This window comes from Bos indicus, chromosome 24, assembly GCF_029378745.1.
Source record: "Bos indicus isolate NIAB-ARS_2022 breed Sahiwal x Tharparkar chromosome 24, NIAB-ARS_B.indTharparkar_mat_pri_1.0, whole genome shotgun sequence".
Lineage (NCBI taxonomy): Eukaryota > Metazoa > Chordata > Mammalia > Artiodactyla > Bovidae > Bos > Bos indicus.
In genome coordinates this window covers 41,791,386-41,814,308 of record NC_091783.1, presented here as the reverse complement: position 1 = coordinate 41,814,308, position 22,923 = coordinate 41,791,386, and the positions used below count along the sequence as shown (strand labels likewise).

The 22,923-nt window shown below is 39.7% G+C and overlaps 1 protein-coding gene across 4 annotated transcripts in view; it reads right to left on the bottom strand.

The window, feature by feature from the left end:
- The window catches only part of ANKRD12 (ankyrin repeat domain 12), a 99,095-nt gene extending 76,172 nt beyond the window's left edge, over window positions 1–22,923 (bottom strand). For 3 of the 4 annotated variants that reach the window (XM_070778936.1, XM_070778938.1, XM_070778939.1), the window contains exon 1: window positions 22,701–22,923. The gene's annotated coding sequence lies outside the window, so the exon portion shown is untranslated. Of the gene's footprint in view, window positions 1–22,246; window positions 22,440–22,700 lie in introns of those variants that run through there. The other variant, XM_019986558.2, reaches the window with a different exon arrangement.

The window sequence follows — 22,923 nt, the reverse complement described above, 5'->3', positions numbered from 1 at the left end:
TCCTGCCCATTTTGGTTTTCTTGTCTCTCTCCCATCTCTATCCCATGCTCCAATCCCTTAGGTTATCTGACTTCTTAATATTAAAACCTTTTCACTCCACTTTCAGTTCAGTTCAGTTCAGTTGCTCAGTCGTGTCCGACTCTTTGCGACCCCATGAATCACAGCACGCCAGGCCTTCCTGTCCATCACCAACTCCCGGAGTTCACTCAGACTCATGTCCATCGAGTCAGTGATGCCATCCAGCCATCTCATCCTCTGTCATCCCCTTCTCCTCCTGCCCCCAATCCCTCCCAGCATTAGAGTCTTTTCCAATGAGTCAACTCTTCGCATGAGGTGGCCAAAGTACTGGAGTTTCAGCTTCAGCATCAGTCCTTCCAATGAACACCCAGGACTGATCTCCTTTAGGATGGAGTGGTTGGCTCTCCTTGCAGTCCAAGGGACTCTTCAAGAGTCTTCTCCAACACCACAGTTCAAAAGCATCAATTCTTCAGCCCTCAGCTTTCTTCACAGTCCAACTCTCACATCCATACATGACCAATGGAAAAACCATAGCCTTGACTAGACGGACCTTTGTTGGCAAAGTTATGTCTCTGCTTTGGAACATGCTATCTGCTGCTGCTGCTATGTCGCTGTAGTCGAGTCCGACTCTGTGCGACCCCATTGACAGCAGCCCACCAGGCTTCCCGTCCCTGGGATTCTCCAGGCAAGAACACTGGAGTGGGTTGTCATTTCCTTCTCCAATGCACGAAAGTGAAAAGTTAAAGTGAAGTCGCTCAGTCATGTCCGACTCTAGCGACCCCATGGACTGCAGCCTACCAGGCTCCTCCGTCCATGGGATTTTCTAGGCAAAAGTACTGGAATGGGGTGCCATTGCCGTTGGTCATAACTTTCAGTCCAAGGAGTAAGCGTCACTCCACTTTAGCCACTTATTTTTCCTCTTTTGAATTTTGTTAGGGTTCCTTTGGGCTTCCCTGGTGGCTCAGACAGTAAAGCATCTGCCTGCAATGCGGGAGATCTGGGTTCAAGTTCCTTTGACATTTCTACTTCAGCAATCATCATTTTCCTACGATTTCTAAATGAAAAACCATGCTGTTTTTTTGAATACACAAATGAACTGTGGTTAAATATACTTAATATAGAATTTACCACTTTTAATCATTCTTTAATGTATAACTGACATGAAACATATTAGTTTCAGATGTACAACACAATAATAATTTTATTTGTATATACTGCAAAGCAATCACAGTAAGTTAGTAACACCCATCACCATGCATAGTTGAAAATTTATGAGATTCAGTCTCTTAGCAACTTGGAAATATGTAATACAGTGTTGTTAACGACAGTCACCATACATTCCCTTTTTCCCGTAACTTTTTTTAAAAAATCTTTTGACCTCTTTCATTCATTTCTGTCCTCGCCTCCTTCCAGCAACCACCAATCTGTTCTTTCTATCTATGAACTTTTTTTTTTAAAGGTCCTCTATCTAAGAGAGATCCTATGGTATTTGTCTTCCTGTTTGACTTATCTCACTTAGCATAATACCCTCAAAGTCACCATGTTATCAAATGGCAAGACTTCATTCTTTTCTATGGCTGAATAATTTACCATTGTATATTTAATCACATTTTTTTAATCCATTTATCCATAGATGGGCACTGCAGTTGTTTTCACATCTTGGCTATTAGCGTTTTCATTTTCTTCAGATAAATACCCAGAAGTGGAATTGCTAAATCATAAGGAATTATATTTTTAGTGTTTTGAGGAACCTCCATACAGTTTCCTACAGTGGTTATATCAATTTACACTCCTACCACTAGTGCTAAAGGGTTCTCTTTTCTCCATATCCTTGCCAACACTTATTTTTTTTTAATATGTAGGTCTGTAGCATTCAATTCATCCACACTATTGTGTAACCACTACCAGCATCCAACTTCAGAACCTTTTCATCTACCCCAACTGAAACTCTACCCATTAAACAATAATTCCCCACTCCTCCTGGTCCCTGGCAGCCACCATGTCATTCTCTGTCTCTATGAAGTTGACTACTCTAAGTACTTCATAAAAATGAAATGATGTAACATTTATCCTCTCTTGACTGGCTTATTTCACTTGGCCATGTCTTCAAGGTTCATCCATGTTGTAACATGTGTCCCTCCTTTTACAGGTGGAAACACATTCCATTTATTGTGTGTAAAAACCACATTTTGTTTATCCACTGACAGAGACTCTGCTAAGAATATGAGTGTACAATGGACTATATAATCAAACATACATTTTATGCCTCTATTTTCTTTATGGATCCTTTCTTCTGTTTTAGGCTCAAACTATCTCTATTCCAAGATCTGAAAATATATTTTCTTTTATTCCCTGTTATTTCTTTTCACATTTAACTCTTCCCATCTATCTGTAACGCCAGTCTTTAATAACAACCGTATTCCTTTACATGGGGCTTCATAGGTGGCTCAGTGGTAAAGAATCCACCTGCAACACAGGAGACACGGGTTCAATCCCTGGATCAGGAAGATCCCCTGGAAAAGGAAATGGCCACCCACTTCAGTATTTTTGCCTGGGAAATCCCATGGACAGAAGAGCCTGGCAGGCTACAGTCCATGGGATTGCAAAGAACTGAGCACGCATGCAAATAACATTAAACTAGAAATGCAAATATCATTAATAGGAATCAGATGACAAGTGAAAACATTTGCAACACATATGAAAAAGAACTAGTAATCAAAAAACTGTAACATCAATAAAAAAAAAAACAGAAGACGACTTGAGACGACAAGAAATACAAACACGGAGTAAACACAGAGAAATATTCAGATTCATTGATAATTTTAAAACTAGAAAATAAAGGATAACTGTTCATTTAAGACTGACAGAATTAAGGCTGTGTTGGCAAGGATTAAGGAAAATCATACATATGAATATTCATACACTACTGATGACGAAGAAACTGGGATTACCTCTTTGGAGAGGAATTTGGCAAAACTATTAAAATACAGATGCACAGCCTTTTGTCTTAATAATCCAATTTTAGTATTTACCCTACAGGTATACTATACAAATATGCAAAGATAATATACAAAGGCACTCGCTAAAATGTTACTTGTATCCAAAACACTGGAGAAATAGTCTACTCATTTTATAAAATCTAGCTAAATAAAGTACAGTATATTTTTATGCTAAAAGTTTTGCAAAATTCCTATTTCCCTGACCGCTCCTCTTCTGCAGAAACTCGAAGTGTCAGGAGTAACTCAGGACCTGATCCTGGATCCCCTTTTAATCCCTACTGCTACTAAGTCGCTTCAGTCGTGTTTGACTCTGGGCGACCCCATAGATGACAGCCCACGAGGCTCCCCCGTTCCTGGGATTCTCCAGGCAAGAACACCGGAATGGGTTGCCATTTCCTTCTCGAATGCATAAAAGTGAAAAGTGAAAGTGAAGACGCTCAGTCGTGTCTGACTCTTAGTAACCCCATGGATTGCAGCCTACCAGGCTCCTCCATCCATGGGATTTTCCAGGCAAGAGTACTGGAGTGAGGTGCCATTGCCTTCTCCTGTGTCTTCTGAGTCTCCTGCACACACACACACAGACATGCATGCTCACACACACCATGCAGCCCAGACGCTTCTCCTTGAAAATTGCTTCAGGGATTGTAGGCCTAACACACTCCCTAAACAACCTGATCCCTTCCAAGTCTGTATCTCTAGTCCTCCTCTAAAATTCTGAATCTGTCTACCCAACTGCCTACCTGTCATCTTCACGTGGGTGTTTAACAGGCATTATCAAACCAAAAAATTACTACAGAAAAGTCTTAATTTTCTCTGTCAAACTTTCAACACATTCCCCACCCTTCTTCTCCATTTCAATAAATGGCACCACCATTCATCCATCCATCACTTAAGCCAAAAACTCAAATATTGACTCCATCTCTAAGGCACATTTTAAATTAAATCCATGTTTTTCCATATCAATTGGTAACCAACCCAAGCCACTATCACCACTTGCTGCTGCTACTGCTGCTAAGTCGCTTCAGTAGTGTCCGACTCTGTGTGACCCCACAGACGGCAGCCGATCAGGCTCCACTGTCCCTGGGCAAGAACACTGGAGTGGGTTGCCATTTCCTTCTCCAATGCATGAAAGTGAAAAGTGAAAGTGAAGTCGCTCAGTTGTGTCTGACTCTTAGCGACCCCATGGACGGCAGCCTACCAGGCTCCTCCGTCCATGGGATTTTCCAGGCAAGAGTACTGGAGTGGGGTGCCAATGCCTTCTCCGCCTAGGCTAGGACAAAACTCGGCAAATTATCTCCCTGTTTCTATTTTTTCCCCACCCCTCCCTTCTCTCTCTCACACACATATTCCTTCTACAAGCAGCCATCAGTGGTCAGACCTCTTAAAACTAAAAATCAGATGCTACCACTGAGTTGCTTTTTTGTATTGGTTTCCCACTGGAAAAAAATCGCAACTCAAACTAAACCATATGGAACAGAATTAATGGAACAGACATGTGAAGAAATTTTTAACGCATTTAAAATTCTCAAAGAAATAAGAGAAAATTCCAATATGCAGAAGGACTAAACAGAACCAAGAAGAAATGCAGAGTATGAAAGTACAATGATTGAAATAAAGAACTCCACAGATTAGGTAAATGGATAAGCAAAAGAATGAGCTAGTGAGCTAGAAGATCAGGTAGAGGACAGTTGCAGAAGATATCAAGAGAGAATTTTTTTTAAGAAAAACATTAAAGTTAAGAGATGGAGAAGAGACAAGAAGCAACAGAATCCATATTAACAGAATTCCCAGAAAGAAAAAAATTGAAGACAAACTACTTGAGAAAATGACAATCATTTTCCAGAACTGAGGAAAGATCAAAGATCTTGGATGAAAATGTCTGGAATACAACCTGGCATAGAGTAGACTCCCAATAAGTAGCTAACTGTTGAATGAGAGAAGGACGGAATGAATATGAATCCAAGTGCAAACAAGACAGAAAAGGAACTATACCCAGACACACTACAGACTGAAAAATATAAACAAAAATTTCAAAATCTAGAGAGGAACTGCAGGTCACACACACAGGAAAAGAAATAAAGCTGACATCAGAACCTGCAAAAAGCAACAGCAGAGATGAGAAAATAATGTAGAAATATTTCAAAATGTACAGGGAAAAGAATTTCGAACCAAAAATCTTTAATCAAACTAAGCTATCATTTAAAAGTGAGGGTTAACAAATCATACTTTCAGGCATAAAAAGGTCTTAGAATGTATATATACAAAACCCTGTTTGAAAATTGTTTTTTTTAAGTAGGCTCTTAACTGAAATAAATCTATGAGAACACTAGGTGATATACGGTAATTGCATTCATGTTCAGTCACTAAGGGCTTCCCTGGTGGCTCAGAGGTTAAAGCATCTGCCTGCAATGTGGGAGACCTGGGTTAGATCCCTGGGTTGGGAAGATCCCCTGGAGAAGGAAATGGCAACCCACTCCAGTATTCTTGCCTGGAGAATCCCATGGACGGAGGAGCTTGGTGGGCGTCAGTCCTCGGGGTCGCAAAGAGTCGGACACGACTGAGTGACTTCACTTTCACTTTTCAGTCACTAAGTCACGTCTGACTCTTTGCGATCCCAGGGACTGTAGTTCACCAGGCTCCTTTGTCCATGGAGTTTTCCAGTTAATACCAAAATGGGTAGTCCTTTTCTACTCCAAGCAATCTTCCCGACCCAGGGATTGAACCCATGTCTCCTGCATCAGCAGGCACATTCTGTACCAGTGAGCCACCTGGGAAGCCCTTATATGGGAATTAATTATTTGTTAGGGACTTAGATTATTTGTTAGGAATAACCTAACAGATCTAGTATATCACACAAAAAGAAAAATGACAGATGGATGGATGCCTGAAGAATACCTCTACAGAACTAAAATTCTACAAAACACCAGCGTGGCTGCTGGGACCTTGTGGGGGTAGGAGGTGTAGTGGCAGAGACGAAAGGAAACTGAGAAAGTGGGTAAAGTACTTCTCTTGTCTGGAAGAAAGAAAATATATATATTTGAAAATATACATATTTAAATATATTTTAAAATATAAGATTAAGAAACTGTGGGAAATGAACAAAAATACAGTAAATAGAATGTAAATAATTTCCAATATATATTAGGAAAATTACAATAAATGAAAATGGTTTAAACTCATTAATTAAAAGATAGAGTCTCTAAGGTTGGGTAAAAATAAGACTCAGCAATATACTTTGTAAAAGAGACCCAAAAAGGATACAAAAACAGGTAACAATAAAAGGACAGGAAGAAGACACACTAGGAGATGCAACCCCAGGTTGGCAGACTCTTCTTTCAGCGCCATTCATCAACCATTCAGAGCCTTACTGATCTGCGGACAGCTCCCTGTCATTCCTGGGCCTGCGGGTTCCAGTTTTCCTTTTAGGACAGGGCTTCAATTCCTGCTTCCCAATATGCCTTTGAGTTTTTTTTTCCATTTCAAGCACCTGCTGATTCTGCTTTTTTGCTTTCAAGCTCAGATGTGTTTTTTAAATATTTTATTTTTATCTAGCTTTCCATATACATTACTGAAAAAGAAGGGAGTGTCCCCAGTCTGCCTCACAGTCCAGAAATCCCCAGAGCATACACTTAATAATGTCTTCATCTACATCATGGAATGGTAATGCTCAAATAATAAGGCTACGAGAAAATGTTATCTTCACATATACAGTCTTTGGTGCATATAAAATATTCAAATACTGCCCTCTAAATTTACCAGCAATTTTACATTCAAACTAAAGAAAGTAAAGATGGAACCATATGAATGGAATGGAAATTCCTAACTTTTTGCCTGATCCAGCTTCCACTGGGCTACAGCTATGCTGAAAGTAAAAATGCTTCCTCCAAAACTGTTTTGAGAAAAAAATGTAACTAGCAAAAGACGAAATCAACAGAATTCAAATGACCCTTAAGAGTAGGGACTATCCCTGTGGTCCAGTGGTTAACATTCCATGCTTCCACTGCAGGTGGCAGTGGTTCCGTCGCTGGCTGAGGAACTAAGATGCTGTGAGGCACTGCCAAAATAAAATGGTTACTTTAAAAAATAATAATAAATAAAAGTTATGGAGCTCATCCTTTAAAAGAGAGAGACAGAGTCATTCAGTTAGGAAAGTGACTATTATTTTCTCTGTGATTTGATCTGGGAGACTTTAGTCCAAGATTCTATTCTGAGATCTACCAGACTTTTTGGTTGACCTTCATTACTTCTCAGTACTTCTGTTTCTTCTTGAAAGTAAAGTTAGGCTAGATTACACTGAAGAACGCCTATTCTTCCAAAATCCTGATTCCAGAGGTTTAGAACAATTTCACTCCATTCTACGTTTCTATGAATACAAAAATGACAGTTTAAACTACTAAACAATTTTGACATCCTTATTGCTGTGCTCCCCCATGCAAAAGGGCTTCTCTGGTAGCTGAGTCAATAAAGAATCTGCCTGCAATACAGTAGACCATCTGCAGCACAGGAGACCTGGGTTCGATCCCTGGGCTAGAAGATCCCCTGGAAAAAAGAAATGGCAATCCATTCCAGTATTCCTGCCTGGAAAATCCCATGGACAGAAGAGCCTGGCAGGCTACAGTCCATGGGATCGCAAGGGTCGGACACGACTTAGTGACTAAACCACCATTACCCATGCAAAAAAAGTAAACCATCAGACATAAATATTAAACACTTCCTATTTGCACAAAGACCAAAAGCTTAACTCCCAAACTAACAGAAAATCTTGAAGATAAATCTTAAATATGGCTGTATTTCTGGAATAAGAACTGGACCTCTCTACCATCTCAACTACTTAAACAGTTAAGAGTTTAGTTTCTGAAATGGGTTCATGCCTGCTTTATCATACCTTCCCAAAGTAAGCTGTGGGTGATTTTCACCACAATGTTTCTGGCAGCTATTTCATAACATTTCCCCCACAAGAATATGATGGTTGTGTTTCAGACCAAGAAATTAGTATCATAAAAATCACAAATTTAACCAACAGCATGAAAAAGACGAAAACCACCACATCCTTTAAAATAAACTGTCTTCAGCACTGTCCTTAAGACTATATTTTCTACAGTTCTTAAGAGATGTCTATGGTCTATCTACATTAATTTTTATAATAAACAGGTATTACTTGCATAATATACAAATGAAAAAAATTTTAAATAAGTCAACTTCCACTTGGTTTGCTCTGGAGAACTACACAGTGTTCTGGTTAGAACCCAAGGGGAAAGACTGATGAGATGGCAGGTGAGAGAAGTACCTCAGACAGAGCTAGAGGAAGAAGTAAGAGGTACTTTCTGCATTTTATGTTTTCTAATCCAGCCATTAAAATATGAAAGCAAATAAAAGATTAGGGACAGAAGCTCAATCCAGTAAAATAGGGTGCACTTTGTGTTGGTGCTGCTGTACATTATCTCCTTCAAAAATCTAAAAGTGAAAGTAAAAGTTGCTCAGTCGTGTCCGACTCTTAGTGACTCCATGGACTGTGCATGGAATTCTCCAGGCCAGAATACTGGAGTGGGGAGCCTTTCCCTTCTCCAGGGGATCTTCCCAATCCAGGGATTGAACCCAGGTCTCCTGAATTGCAGGTGGATTCTTTACAAGCTGAGCCACAAGGGAAGCCCAAGAACACTGGTATGGGTAGCCTGTCCCTTCTCCAGGGGATCTTCCCAACCCAGGGATCGAACCCAGGTCTCCTGCGTTGCAGGCAGAATCTTTACCAACTGAGCTATCAGGGAAGCCCTAAAGCACAGCATTAATTTAGAAGACTGTATCAAGTAAATGCGTTGTAAATAGTCAATTTAGTTTAGCTCTGTGTATTACCTTCAAAATTCCACAAAGGTAAACCAGAGGTATAAAAGAGAGCAGCACTTAGACAGGCAAATTGCTTGAAATATAAACAACCAAGCAAGGGTTCATGCTTGCTTTATCGTATCTTCCCAAAGTAAGCCATGGTTGATTTTTAGCACAATGTTTTCTGGCAGCTATTCCATAACATTTTCCCACAAGAAAATGATGATTGTATTCCAGACCAAGAAATTACACCCGCCCACAGAGAGCAGGCCACAGGGAAGGACAGCAAGAACTGAAGCACAGCAGGGGAGACAAAGAGGCTAAACAGAGGAGGAAGGGATCGACATGAAGCACCTCGTCACTGTGTCGTTTTATCTTTATGACGACAAAAGCCGACTTAAGGCTTTAAAAAAGTCAGTGACGCAATTTGAGTAGCGTGTTTAAAAGGGCCGTTGAGGGGAAAAAAGGGGCCACTGGTGAAACTCTGGAAGAAAGACTAAAGAGGAATAACAGGAAAGACATGGAGACCACTTCAAGTATGACAACCAGATTGTGAGATGGGAATAACAGTCCACAAGAGCAAGCAGGCTAAAATGACACCAGCAACAAGAAGCAGAAATGCTTTGAAAATACTTAAAAAAAAAACCAATTATCCATTGTATTTGTCTCCCAATAGAAATGACCGAACAATATCTCAATTGTTTTAAAACATAAAGTTCCCATTACTTCATTAGATAATATTTACAAAAGAGAATGTAAAAATATTTTTTGGCATTGTCAACAGTGGATCATAAAGGATCACATTCTAACAATACAGTTAGAATTTTTAAAGAAAAGTAATACAGGCAGTTGGATTTAGAATGATCTACTTGCCCTCAATATCTAAGCATATTTACATATAAATTTATTTCCAGAACTGTAAAGGTCAATATACAAAATACTCATCTGCAATGGAGAGTTGACATAAATGACTTCTAAGAGTCTAAAAGTGCGTTGCTGGGGTTACTGACCTCTTTCTGGCCCGACAGGGCTCTAAATGTGTGACTTCCATAGGCCAGCAGAGGGCTGCAACAGCCCAGAGAAAACGGTCAGGCAGCTTTGCTTGCATCTCTGGCACTGAGTGGTGGAAAATTTACAATACTGAAAGTAGAGATCTAATAACCATGACGTACTCATTCCACTATCAACAGACTCTAAAAGGGGGCAAAGACCAATCCCCCAGATCCTGAAAACTAGCAACACTCACCATTAAGCATTCTGCCACCAGCTCCTTTCACTTATTGCAAAATAGTAAAGTATTTGGAAGCAGAACAAAATCTCACTAATGTAGGGTAATTAGAAGGGAAAAAAGCCAATCAAAATGAGTTAGCAATTTACACCTCCTTCCAGACCACTGCTCCACACTACTGCTACACGACTAACCTTCCTAAAATGATTTCGTGAGATTACTCTCACATCTACTTTGCCAATCTTTTCTGCATATAGTACAATGTTGAAATCTTTACTCTGCCTACATTTAAAGGTAGATTTCTACCTCGTGTATATAGGTAATCATTTTCAGCTCCACTAGTCAGCCCACCCATACTGTTATATACAATACACAAAAGAGCTGAAATGGAAAATGTCACCGTGGTGAACCCTGGACAAAGAAAGAAATTTACACAGGTCTAGGGAAAGGGTCGGAGAAGGCAATGGCACCCCACTCCAGTACTCTTGCCTCGAAAATCCCATGGACGGAGGAGCCTGGTAGGCTGCAGTCCATGGGGTTGATAGGAGTCGCAGACGACTGAGTGACTTCACTTCCACTTTTCACTTTCATGCATTGGAGAAGGAAATGGCAACCCACTCCAGTGTTCTTGCCTGGAGAATCCCAGGGACGGGGGAGCCTGGTGGGCTGCCGTCTCTGGGGTCGCACAGAGTCGGACAGGACTGAAGTGACTTAGCAGTGGCAGCAGGGAAAGGGTAGAGCCACTGCTGGAAAAAGTTTGCACAAAGAGGGAGATAGGACTTCGCTGGGGGAAGAAAGGATATGGCTCAGGCAAAGATATACAGGGGCCTTCAACTAAACTTGTAAATGTTTAATTCCTAAGGCTGCAGACAGGTGCCATATGCACACTATGCTATTTTCTGTACCTTTTAAATTATCTGAAATACGTGAAAATAAAAAACATTTTTGGTATTTTAACTTCACCCCTCAAAAGACAAGTAACTCTTGATCTGCTCAAGAGATCAGGCCTCTGGTCCATTCTCAGTACTATTCACCCTTTAATTCTGAATACACTCTAACTCATTTTTACAGCTTTCTTTAAAAATGATAGGTACATATTTTAGCCTTAAATGAAAGGAAAGGACTTTTAACTGTTTAGATAATTGCATATAGTTTGAATAGTGGCACATAAAAAAATAAAGAGATTTGAAATAAAAGGCATGGCATAAAAACCTAGAATAGTTTTTACGATAATCACAGCTTCTGCAATATAAGCCTGAAATCCTGAAAATCATCTTTATCTACACCCAAAATCTCTATGTGTTAGAGGTAGTTGAAGTCAGTACCCCTCTCAAGAGAGCAACACTTATGAAAGTATTATTTCTCATCTACATACCACACCATTCCCACCCTGACCCAACCAATAACGTGGGTGATTAACACTACTTCAATTATAGCCAAAGTTGTAGCTTCCACACAACTTCACACCAGGGCTGAATTGTCTGGGCCTTCTTTTAGTCCTGATCTACCACCTCTGTGTCCTGCACACTCTCCGACATAAATCCACTTAAAATACTACCCACAAGAATTCAGGACAACTGCCAACTTTAAAGGAAGTATAACCTATAAAAATACCAAATGGCTGTATTATACACCTGAAACTAACATGACTGATACTATATATCAACTAGACAGCAATAAAACAACAATTCAGGGTAACTGCATATGAGTCATTTAAAAGGTGCTCTAAGTTGACTTAGGATAATAGTATGCATGATTGGTAGTTCTTTTTTGTCAGGTCATTTTAGGACATACACTGCTTTCCTGTCCAAGGATGCTGAGGAAGAGTAACGAGGAATGTGGTACAGAGGGAACAAAGCACAGTGAATTCCCTGCAGTCTAACAGCATTAAGTATGTGACATGAAAAGGGTGGTATGGTGGGAACTCCAACCCCAATGGCAAAGAGTATATGTCTATTTGGTTTCATTTTTAAAATAAAGCATTTCCTGAAATATAACAATGTAAATATTATGAACTGGGGGTAAAAAAGCAAATCTCACTGATGATGCCCATATTAAATAGCTTTATCTATAAGAAGAAATATCCTTTAAGTCTAAAAACATAAATTTAGGACTATTTAAGAATGTAACAGTTCTACATCAAAAACTGAACTTAAATTTCCAACTCAGTGATTCTTCATCTTTTTTGGACAGACCCATCTCAAAGCCTGAAAGCCATAGGACCTTCCACTAAAAAATCTGCAATGTAACTTCCAGATGTTTACAGAGCCTCTCTGTAATTATGGATCCTTGTTTTAAGTAATTATCTCTTCCAGCTAGATTTTAAGCTCCATACAAGCAGAAACTGTCTTCTTCAGATATATGCTTAGCAATGGTACCTAAAACCTTAATATCTAAGCACTTTTTCAATGATCTTCTTATCTGCTATATGAATTCTATACAACCTCTTGAATTATTTTCCAAGAAAACCTGTGTTATATTATTCCCCATATTGGAAATTTGTTTTTATCAAGCCCCTCTTCCTCGCAATCACAACCTTTTTCATCTGCTACCCATTTTCTTTCCTTTAGTCCCAATTCATCCTCTTACACCAGTCAGGCCATTCACCTGACATTAGCACTGGGGTGATCCCTTAGAATGTGATGGAATCTGGGGTACAACAGTGAACAAGACAGACACAATCCATGTCCTTGAGGGCTCACTGTGTTCCATTCTACACCAACTAGAAAGCATTTGCATGATTAAAGAACACTGTCCCCTATTTCACATATTCAGTGTAAATTCTAAAAAAAACAAAACACTACAGCAAAGATCATATTAAAATATTCAGCGTAAATTCTTAAAAAAAAAAAACACTACAGAAAAATATCAGTGAAGATCATATTAAATTCCTGCCTCAACAACGCTAAACGCAATACTGTTCATAAAAACATTTATTTAAAATTTGTTGGGTCTTCCTTGGTGGTCCAGTGCTTAAGAATCTGCCTTCCAATGCAGGGGATACAGGTTCCATCCCTGGTTGGGGAACTAAGATCCCACATGAGGCAGGGCAACTAAGCCCATGTGCCACAACTAAGACCCGACACAGCCAAAACAAACAAATATAAAAAAATAAAAGGTGTTAATTAAGCATGCACTGTTTAAAACCTTGATTATATCCATAATACTTGCTCACTGTGGCAAAGCTTGAAAATACAGAAAAATAAATTCATATTCAATATCCAGAGATAGTCTGTCACATTGTCAAACTGAATCATTCAAGAACTTTCCTTGTAAAAATTCATAATACAAAATAATTATTTTCCCCACAAAGGCTCAAATGTTATATATCATTTCATCTTTTTTTTCTCTTAATAATATCAACTTCTTTGAAGGTATAATTTTTTAAAGGAGCAAGACAATCACTGATTTAAACTCATCTGTACAATGAAAACAAACTTCAAAAGGGCATGTGAACAGAAGGGAAAAAAGTAGAAGCAATAACAGATATTATTTTCTTGGGCTCCAAAATCACTGCAGACAGTGAGTGCAGCCATGAAATTAAAAGACGCTTCCTCTTTGGAAGGAGCAAGACAGTGTATTAAGAAGTAAATACATCACTTTGCCAACAAAGGTCTAGACTCAAAGCTATGTTTTTTCCAGTAGTCACGAATGGATGTGACAGTTGGACCATAAAGAGGGCTGAGCACCGAAGAATTGATGCTTTTGAATTGTGGTGCTGGAGAAGACTCTTGAGAGTTCCTTGGACTCCAAGATCAAACCAGTCAATCCTAAAGGAAATCAACACTAAATATCCATTGGAAGGACTGATGCTGAAGCATCTTTGGCCACCTGATGCAAAAAACTGATGCATAGGGAAAGACCCTGATGCTGGGAAAGATTGAGGGCAGAAGGAGAAGGCAGAGACAGAGAATGAGATGGTCAGATGGTTAGACAGACTCAGTGGACATGACTCACCAAATTCTAGTCATGACCTACCAACTTTCAATAACAACAGAGTGATTGAGAATTTATGAGGACAGCCCATTATCAGTCACAGGATGTTTGTAACTATACCTCTGACCAAAGGATATGAAGTATCAATTCACAGAAGAGAAAGGGCAAATGATTATTTCTCCATGTTATTAGCTAATGATCAAATTCCTGTAGCTAAAACCAAATCCATTCACACCACATTTAAAGATGAAAGTCTTGGATAACAAGAAAGCGGTTAGATAATTTAAATGGAAGGACACAAATATTAATGTTAACCAACAACAGATAGGGACAGATTTATTTTCACTGGATATTGCAAAGCTGCTGAACAATAGCACCTGAAGGGGGAGGAGGAGCTAAGGAGGGGGAAAGTGTACTGGAAAGGAACAGTGAGTGAGCCCCTTTGCTGTTACACATTCCTGTTTACTTTCAATAGTGTGAGGACTAATAGAAGGTAAAGAAGTATTTTTTGGTCCTGTTTGACTGCAGCCTAAAGAGAACACTCATCTTCATTCTTGAGATGTTTTTATGAACCCTGTAAGACAGGGATAATTTCTGAAGGGTGAATAACCACTGCTGGGTGATCACCTCAACTAAAAATCTGCAAACAGATGACGTGATCCTCTACATAGAAAACCCTAAAGACTCCACCAGAAAATTAGTAGAGCTAATCAATGAATATAGTAAAGTTGCAGGTATAAAATCAACACACAGAAATCCCTTGCATTCCTATACACTAATAATGAGAAAAGAGAAAAATTAAGGAAACAATTCCATTCACCATTGCAACGAAAAGAATAAAATACTTAGGACTATACCTACCTAAAGAAACTAAAGACCAATATATAGAAAACTATAATACATTGGTGAAAGAAATCAAAGAGGACACTAATAGATGGAGAAATATACCGTGTTATGGACTGGAAGAATCAATATAGTGAAAATGAGTATACTACCCAAAGCAATCTATAGATTCTATGCAATCCCTATCAAGCTACCAACAGTATTTTTCACAGAGCTAGAACAAATAATTTCACAATTTGTATGGAAATACAAAAACCTCGAATAGCCAAAACAATCTTGAGAAAGAAGAATGGAACTGGAGGAATCAACCTGCCTGACTTCAGGCTCTACTACAAAGCCACAGTCATCAAGACCGTATGGTACTGGCACAAGGACAGAAATATAGATCAATGGAACAAAACAGAAAGCCCAGAGATAAATCCACGCACCTATGGACACCTTATCTTTGACAAAGGAGGCAAGACTATACAATGGAGAAAAGACAATCTCTTTAACAAGTGGTGCTGGGAAAACTGGTCAACCACTTGTAAAAGAATGAAACTAGAACACTTTCTAACACCATACACAAAAGTAAACTCAAAATGGATTAAAGATCTAAACGTAAGACCATAAACTATAAAACTCCTAGAGGAGAATGTAGGCAAAACACTCTCCGACATAAATCACACCAGGATCTTCTATGACCCACCTCCCAGAATATTGGAAATAAAAGCAAAAATAAACGGGACCCAATCAAAATTAAAAGCTTCTGCACAACAAAGGAAACTATAAGCAAGATGAAAAGACAGCCTTCAGAATGGGAGAAAATAATAGCAAATGAAGCAACTGATGAACAACTAATCTCAAAAATATACAAGCAACTCCTGCAGCTCAATTCCAGAAAAATAAACGACCCAATCAAAAACTGGGCCAAAGAACTAAACAGACATTTCTTCAAAGAAGATATACAGATGGCTAACAAACACATGAAAAGATGCTCAACATCACTCATTATCAGAGAAATGCAAATCAAAACCACAATGAGGTACCATTTCACGCCAGTCAGAATGGCTGCGATCCAAAAGTCTACAAGCAATAAATGCTGGAGAGGGGGTGGAGAAAAGAGAACCCTATTACACTGTTGGTGGGAATGCAAACTACTATAGCCACTATGGAGAAGTGTGTGGAGATTCCTTAAAAAAAAAACTGGAAATAGAACTGCCATATGACCCAGCAATCCCACTGCTGGGCATACACACTGAGGAAACCAGAATTGAAAGAGACACGTGTACCCCAAAGTTATCGCAGCACTGTTTATAATAGCCAGGACATGGAAGCAACCTAGATGTCCATCAGCAGATGAATGGATAAGAAAGCTGTGGTAAATATACACAATGGAGTATTACTCAGTCATTAAAAAGAATACATTTGAATCAGTTCTAACAAGGTGGATGAAACTGGAGCCTATTATACAGAGTGAAGTAAGCCAGAAAGAAAAACACCAATACAGTATACTAACGCATATATATGGAATTTAGAAAGATGGTAACGATAACCCTGTATGCAAGACAGCAAAAGAGACACAGATGTATAGAACAGTCTTTCGGACTCTGTGGGAGAGGGCGAGGGTGGGATGATTTGGGAGAATGGCGTTGAAACATGTATAATATCATATGTGAAACAAATCACCAGTTCAGGTTCGATGCATAATACAGGATGCTTGGGGCTGGTGCACTAGGATGACCCAGATGGATGGTATGGGGAGGGAGGTGGAAGGGGGGTTCAGGATGGGGAACACGTGTACACCCATGGCGGATTCATGTTGATGTATGGCAAAACCTATACAGTATTGTAAAGTAATTAGCCTCCAATTAAAATAAATAAATTTATATTTTAAAAATAAAAATTAAAAAATAAATAAAAATCTTCAAACAAATTGGACTGATCTTAAAAAAAAAATTGGGCTTCCCTAGTGGCTCAGACAGTAAAGAATCTGCCTGCAATGTGGGAGACCCGGGTTCGATCCCTGGGTCGAAAAGATCCCCTGGAGAAGGAAATGGTGACTCACTGCAGTATTCTTGCTGGAGAATCCCAAGGACAGGGGAGCCTGGCAGGCTACAGACCACGGGATTGCAGAGTCGGACACGACTGAGCAACTAACACTTTCACAAACTTTAAGAAAAAATAATTCTCAAAATAATACATGAACATTTATATAACATAAATTTCAAGTTAGTTCTTGAGTAATAGTGTCTGGAGTTGGAGATATTCCAGTGACAACTTTCTGAAGTCTTTTTCGTAACTGCTGCTGCTAAGTCGCTTCAGTCGTGTCCAACTCTGTGCGACCCCAGAGACAGCAGCCCACCAGGCTCCCCCGTCCCTGGGATTCTCCAGGCAAGAACACTGGAGTGGGTTGCCATTTCCTTCTCCAAAGCATGAAAGTGAAAAGTAAAAGTGAAGTCAAGACTCTTAGCGACCCCATGGACTGCAGCCTACCAGGCTCCTCCGTCCATGGGATTTTCCAGGCAAGAGTACTGGAGTGGGTTGCCATTGCCTTCTCCATTTTCATAACTAGATATATAAAATTACTCTCATCATATATTAAAATAACACATGTGAAAGTAACAGTACAAAAGCGCAATAAAAGTTCTTTTCTTTGATCAACAAGTAACTTCCAAATAGTCAAAATTAAACTCTGGTAAAAAGGACTTATTTTAACTTAGAGGTTGCAAGAGTTTAGTACACAATATGAGAATATAAACCAAAGCTTTATTCCTCGTTACAATATTTTTGGGCAAATTATGGTAGGAAATATTTTATAAATTAAAAATATTCTCAACTACCTGGCATCATTAACCACCATCACTGATTAGTAAATTGCTATAAAGAATGTTTTTAGTATTTACTTCTACCCTGTTCGTTAAAGCTTCAGAAGTGGTAGAACAGAAAGGAAAGAAAGCTGTGTACAATGTGGCTTTGGTAGAAGAGAAAATAAAAGTAGGTGCCTCTTTCCTCTTCCTTTAGATTTGCTAATACTTCTCTTTCATAAAGCAGTCTAGCATTACTCCAGAAAATTTTAACCTGGATCCTATCCATGGTTCAATATCATCAGATTAGCGGACATTTTGATGATCTCAAGAATAGTTGTGAAATTCAAGAGATCTGACGTAAAAATACTTCATAAACTACTGAGGATATAATTTTTTACATACTATTATCTTTTACTGTGAATTTATATATCTATTTCTAGGAAGACCCACGTACGCATGGTTTTAGTTTTCTAAGTCAGAATGCCAACAAAACTCCTATTTAGGAAGAACAACAGTCTGAAATGTAAGAAGCTACAGGACTCTCACAACACTTTTAAGCAATAAGGGAGTTTAAGAATATGGTATTTAATCACTAATATTTGTGGTATTTTCCCCAATTGTGGCCCAAATGCAAACTGATACGCAGAAGTGTAAGCAACTACATATTTCGAAACAATTTTAGTGCAATAAACAAATATTAAGCGATCAGCCAAAGAGACACAATTTTTAAATGCCAAAGAAATGATTGTGTAACTTAGCTTCATAATTTATCTTTTTTTTTAACCTCAACTTGGAAGTATTTCTGTGGAGGGTTCCACTTCTAACCTAGACAACTCCTATTTACCCTTTCTGACTCTATTCCTTTATAAAAGTCCTAAATGAGTCTGGTTAGTTATCTTTCTCCTTCACTCTTTTGTTTTAAGTATGTTTCTTTATGATCTGAAAGGATACATGCACCTCAATATTCATTTGCAACACTGTTTACAAAGTCAAGACATGGAAGCAACCTAAATGCCCACTGACAGAGGAATGGATGAAGAAGCCATGATACAGATACTTAATGAAATATTACTCATTAATAATAAGTAAAGAGAGTAAAATAATGCCATTTACAGGAACATGGATGGACCTATAGAGTGTCATATTGAAGCAAGTCAAAGGAGGAGGAGTACCATATGACAGCCCTTACACGTGGAATCTAAAAAGAAATGATGCAAACGAACTTACGAAACAGAGACAGAGCATGAACTTATGGCTGCTGGGCTGAAGGGACAGTTAGGGAGTTTGGGATGGACATGTATATACTGCTATATTTAAAATGGATAACCAACAAGAACCTACTGCTGCTCAATGCTATGCGACAGCCTGGATGGGAGGGGAGTTTGAGGCAGAATGGGTACATGTATATGAATGGCTGAGTCCCAGTTCACCTGAAACCATCACAACATTGTTAATCAGCTATACCCCCAGTACAAAATAAAGAGCTTAAAAAAAATAAAGTATATTCCCTTTTAACAATGAACATTAATATCAAGGTGGAGTCTGTTAGAACAGTTCTTAAAAAGCTGTTAACAACTGTAGTCCTTCGGTAGCTGGTGAGACTAATTTGCTTCTGACAACTAATGTAAAAAAAAAAAAAAAAGACAACTATATCAACATCTCATGAAAAGGCTTGCTGGCCTACCTTCCACAATTCTTTGTGAAGGTAGAATGCTGGCTCCACAAATTTTTCACAAAGTCAGAAACTTAAGAAACACTGCCTTAAAACTTCTCAAAATCAGCTAAGCACTCTTAATTAGAGGTAGAAAAGAGAAATGGTTAAGAATGAGGACAGCACAGTCTGTCACTTTTTTGGGTCTGTGAATATCTGCACACCACATAACAGTTCAAAGCCTCATTTTTCTCAGCCGTAGTATCTGTTTTACGGGTTTGTTATGAAAATTATCTGAAATAGTTCACTTAAAAACTGAAGATTCTAAATGCTCAACAATGTTTATCATAACCTTTAGATTCAAAGTTACAAATAATCCATGTAACGCCATTACACTACGGTACTGATGTTCTGACTCTCAGTATTATCAATGTAAAGCACTAAAAGGAAAGGTCTCTAAACCTAACAGCAAAAGTCAACACTTAGTCCTAACATTCCTACAGGGTATATTTTATTTTAGATCTACAAGATAACCTTAACATGAACTACTCAAAAGCTGAGTTTACAAAGGAAATTACATCTCCTGTTGTTGTATATCTCGAAACTAGCAAAAAATTAACATTGTTACTAAGATACTTTAACTGTTACTTTTTAAAAGTCACTGTCTGTTAAAGAAACAGACTGTGCATGCATGAGTGTATATGAGAATGTTTTCAAATGCTATATGAAGAAACTTCATATTCTCCAGAGGAAGTCAGACTCTAACAACCACAATATTTAAAATGTTCATAAGAGGCTTTACTAAGATTAGAACTAAGCAGGGATCAGAAAATGTATCTACAGGGAGTTATAATCTGTAAAACAGCAGGTGCTCAAAACACGGAAGGTAAGACTAAGCAAAAACCTAGGGATCTAGACACCTCAGATAATACAGTATAGAACTGTTATTCTAAAAATATCACCACTTTTTATATGCATAAAAGCTTATACAATATAATGTGCTTTCCATATATAATCATATTGGGCCATCAAAAATGCTGTAAATTATGTAACAAAAGGTTTTGTTTTGTTGCAAATTACAAATGCAAGGCTCTGAAAATTAATATGATTTGTCAAAAACCAGTTAGGAAGTGACAAATCAAGAATTTAAACCCCAGTCCTCTTACTTATATTTCCCCTGTTCTTTCCACTATTCCATAAAGCTACTTCTTAAAAGAAAGAAGCAAATTAGCACCTTCACAAAAAGAAATCTCTAGGCCAAACCACAGACATTTAATTATTAGCTGTGCTGAGTTGGGGAAGTCATTTCCCCTTATCAGGCCTTTATTTTTTCATCTGTAAAGTGAGGTAAACGGATTAGAAAATTTGAAGTCCCTTCCAGTTCTAAGGATAAATCTCTAGACTGTACCCTTTAAGAGTACCAGCATTTTACAAATACATGTTGATGTCAGCTTTAGCAATGAGTTCCAAGTCAGAAAGTGGTGTCATTAGCTATTAAGCAACGTATGGCAATTACTGGATAAATTCTTCACACCCATCTGATAGATGCTGCTTCAGTAGCATCAAGTTTATATACAGAAAGCTGTCTAAATCTTTTCTAGACTACAATGGAAATTAAATATCACTAATCATTCTCTCTTTAGACTGAAACCATGCTCGTGCTGCGATTCATGGGGTCGCAGAGTCGGACACGACTGAGCGACTGATCTGATCTGATCTGATGCTCTTAAAATATAAGAATGGTTTAAAGAAAATTTAACCACTAGTCAACTAGTACCAAAAAACTGAAAATTTTTTAAATTATTTTTATTCCCTAGAATAAAAACCTCTTTTCCAATGAAGAGTTTTCCAAATATCCCTCAAAGAGTATCAGGTACATGTTTCAGCAACTTCTATACCGAAAAAAAAAAAGTAATATACAAGCATTTTGATAAAAACATCTTCCATTTAAATTCATTCCACCAGTTAGGTACTTATCGCCAAACAAAATTCAAGCTTTTCTCCCCTTCACATTATAAGGGAACTAAAGTCAAAGACTGCACAACATACTTCCACCTATTAAGTTCTTTCCTCATCTAATATTTTTTTCTTACTCTTCCTCAGTCTTCATGGAATACACACCCATGGGATTTCCACTTTCCCAGCTTTGCCTGTTCATAAAACCATCTTAACAACAACTATGGAAACCAGAGCGCTTATGACCATTATAGGCCTCTTTCTCTTTTCCTTTCATGACTACTAGTTAGGTTTTACTTCATTTTAACACCTTGTCTGTCCTTAAAATAGAATACATATCTTGAATAGTTAATCTTGACCCTACTTACTCAACCGTTCGCAGACCTTTAGAAATTGTTAGAGCTTGTGTTAACTATAAAAAATTTTTTAGTAAACGTTCCCCCTCTTGCCTAGGAAACATTTCAAATGTTTACAGGTTTTTGCGTTTAGCCCAAATTAAAGACTTTCCCCAACAAGCTTAGTTAATATAACGACTTGATCTTACACAGTCGGCACTATCTCATTTTGTTTTTTAAGCCTCTTGGCACCAATATAGCGTATGTTCTGCCAGTTCTGAGCTAATCTCCAGGAAAGCCTTTGTATAACGATTGAAGAAACTGAAACAGATCAGTGCCCAAGATTTTTAAGAGCCTACACGAGCATATGTTTTTAATCAGCAGTCAATTTATTTTAAAATAGCTATTTCACCAGTTTGCCTTCTTCCATAATTCACATAAACCGTTTTAAAATAAAAAAGGACACACGACTGAGAACACAGGTTCAGGTCAACTTCAGGATCAGAGGATTTTCCGAAGCGTTGCGGATGCCGGGGTCTGAATCCCCGGCATCGGGTTGGCCGCGGGCGTCCGGTGGACACCACACTCTCGACCACTACGCCGCTTGAAGCGTTCCCCACGGCTTCAACGGGTTTAAAAGTGTCAACTTCCCGTCCCAAACTGTTTCTTACTGTTATTATTAAAACAGCTGTCAGCTGGGCTCCGGTGACCTCTTTGTACAACCGTTTATTCAACGCTTTGGGATCCTCGAGGATGCGTCACGGCGGGTTACCCTCGAACGAGCTCCGAGAGCCCGGCGGCCCGCGGGTCCGCGAGCGCCGGCCCCGCTCACCCGCGCCGCCCTCCCGGCCTCATTCGGTCCCCGCGGCTCAGACTAGGCGCGCCCCCGCTCCGCCCCGCCCCGCCCCGCTCCGCTCCGGCGGCGCCCCCGGCCGCGCACACCCGCTCCCCGCCCGCCCGCTCGCACACGCGCCGCGGCCCCGCCATGTTCCGGGAGCGGCGCGGCCGCCCGCCCGGCCCCCGCCCCCCCCGGTCCCCGCCCGGCGGCTCCCGCCGCGCCCCGGCCCCGGCGCTCCCGGCGGGCGGCCCGTCCTGTCAGCGCGGCGGGGCGGGGCGCGTCCTTACCTCGTTCTGGGGAGGGGACGGGAGCGGGCGCGACTGAGGGGCTCCTCCCGGGCGCCGGGGCCGGGGCTCGAAACCGCGCCCCTCCTTCCTCCTCGCCTGTCGCCACGCCCCCCTCGCCCGCACGGACCCCAGGCACGGCCGGCGCGGGAGGGTCTACCCCCGGGACGAAGGCCTCGGCGCCGCCGTCGCTGTCGTGCTCTCCGCCACCGCCGCCGCGAACGCC